This window comes from Anopheles arabiensis (assembly GCF_016920715.1).
Source record: "Anopheles arabiensis isolate DONGOLA chromosome X unlocalized genomic scaffold, AaraD3 X_pericentromeric_contig0023, whole genome shotgun sequence".
Taxonomy (NCBI): domain Eukaryota; kingdom Metazoa; phylum Arthropoda; class Insecta; order Diptera; family Culicidae; genus Anopheles; species Anopheles arabiensis.
In genome coordinates, this window is record NW_024412101.1 from 85,001 (window position 1) to 87,500 (window position 2,500).

Below are 2,500 nucleotides of genomic sequence, written 5' to 3' on the forward strand. Positions count from 1 at the left end.
CCTTAGTGAGCATTAGCAAAGTCAATGGCACAAAAGCAAATGCAATACAAACTGATCAAGTACATTAAAGAACGCTAAGTACCAGGACTTCTTTCCAAGAATGGTGTCCGCGACGGAGGGCAAGCGTCCTTCCCAGGTTTTCCTAGTAAACCTTGTATGGTAAACATACCCAAGCGTGTCTGTAAGCACGCAACGAAAGTCACGAACGGGCACATACCTAGGGAATGTACTCTACGTACTTGGACTTTTGTCCAAGAATGGTGTCCGCGACGGTCGGGCACTGCGACGCAATAACCAAATCCTAGGATTGTAACTTTAGTGTGCACAAACATAAACATTAACGCGTTCGCTCGGGCTGCGCCGTCCGTGTTGAACACAAATGTGGGTGATTATATGCGTGGAGGGACAAAACATACGAGGAGGAGACAGTTTTCTGCACGATGTGCACAGAGCTCATTTCGTCGTCCCGGGCGAATGGAAAACACAAACATCGCGAGTATCGTTCTAGGTTTCTGTCTATAAAAGGGCAGGCCAAAAGGTGACTGGTTGGAGATAAGCATTTTTAAGCATACAAACACTTTATTGGAACTTTTGATACAAAAACAAGGTACGTACATGTAGGTTGTACCAACATGGACATCTATGAACGCGTACGCTCGGGCTGCGCCCTCCGTCTTGTACTTTCCCCGATCGGTACACAGTTTTGGTGCACTGCTATTCCGACCGGCAACTTGTACCAACATATACATCCATGAACGCGTACGTAGTGTACTTTCCCTGATCGGTACACACTGTTGGTGCACGGCATAAGAAAGAGCTAAAATGGTCAAACTCAATCCATTTCAACAATAGATAGTCGATAGTAGCTGTGCCGATGAAGTAGGGCACGATGCAAGTTAATGTTGTTTAATGAATAACATGTCCGCCATACATTTCAGTACAAAATTGCTCGGTCAGACCTACAAAGTGCTATATCTCGAATACGAGGCGTCGGACTGGGGGTTGTAGAACAATTTTAAGTTCGTCTAATGATTCTACATCCGATTCTGGATAGCGGTTTTTGACCACTTTTCAATATTTTGTGACACCCCGAACCTAGGGGCAGCTCCTAGCTTTTTTCAAAATGTGCACCGAACGGGCCGGAGAGCTCGTGTGGCTCAAAACATGTTTTTCGCTAAAACACCTCAAAACGTGTAAGGAACGCACCCTAGATGATGAAAAGTGCAATCAGAATGTCAATCGACAACTTTGTTGGGGGTACCATTTTTACTCTACGGGCCAGTAGCTTAGGCGCGCCAACAGCGCTTTCCTTTCGGGTTCCCATTTTTTGCCCTCCTGGGATTATGATCATTTGTTCATTGCCTACTATAGGGAGGGTACCTTGCTACGAGGTCAAACATGAAGATTGCACCAAATCGTAGTTTTTACCTCTATTTAGTCGTAGGAGCATGGTTTGCAGTGGCAGTGGGTCATTAAGCCCCCGTTTGGGTCATACGTCCCCTCCGCGATAAAAATCGTCGTATGCCTATAGTCCGAACTAATGAAGCAAAAGTGGTGTCTGGTGGGCTCTGCCGATGATTTTAACCTATGATTTTGAGCTTCCACCCTATCAAAACGTTCCTGGAGCAGTACATCACGGGTCTACGGACCCAAAGACTTCGTCGTGATGGTTTCTAGTAAAAAGTTGTAACAGCTAAGGGTTTTGAATACGCGTATATTAACCATTGCTTGAAACTAAGCTTCGTTGTCTTTAAACTCTGCAAGACCAATCGAACTTTAGGGAAACCCGAAGGATTCACGCTAAGCTCGATGAGCTATTATGGGTAGTGGTGCATGATCTGGTGTTCCTTGGATCTAATCCAATGAATAAATTTATGAGGGTATATATGGTGCAGGGCACAAAGCGTGATGAAACCGGGTCTCCCTACCAAATGTGGCATATTTTTTCCTGAGAGCGAAGCTCAGACCCACGTAGGGAGAGCGAAGTGGAACTTAAATGTTCTATGCAGCAAATGTTCGCCATGCGGATAAACAAGTTGGAATAGTTCAATGTAGTGTAATGCAAACACGAATCGCAATAACGATACGGGACCCAGAAGCAATTCTGCGGATCCTCGGGGAGTGGTGAGTTGATATAAATTAGAGGTGAAAGTCCAAGTTGTTCAAGCTCCGGCTCGGCAGCCGATACGAGGTTCCTGTTGGGCTTTGTACATCGCGCAGAGGCGCCGTTCGGTTCTAGCAATGATTCCCGCCACCATGTTCCATGCGTGCAGAGATCCGTTAGAGCTCGTTCAATGTGTCCCGCCGTGATTACGAAAAGTCCAACAGTTGACCAAGTTGGGGTGCGTCAAGTAAACGCGCAGAGATGCCGTTCGGTTTAGAGCAATGTCTCCCGTATCACGTTGGAGTTCTTCCACTAGTGCAGAGATCGCTGAACCGTTCAATGTGTCCCGTCGTGGTGTGCTTGTACCGAACACTTAGGATACACCATGCTTTGTTG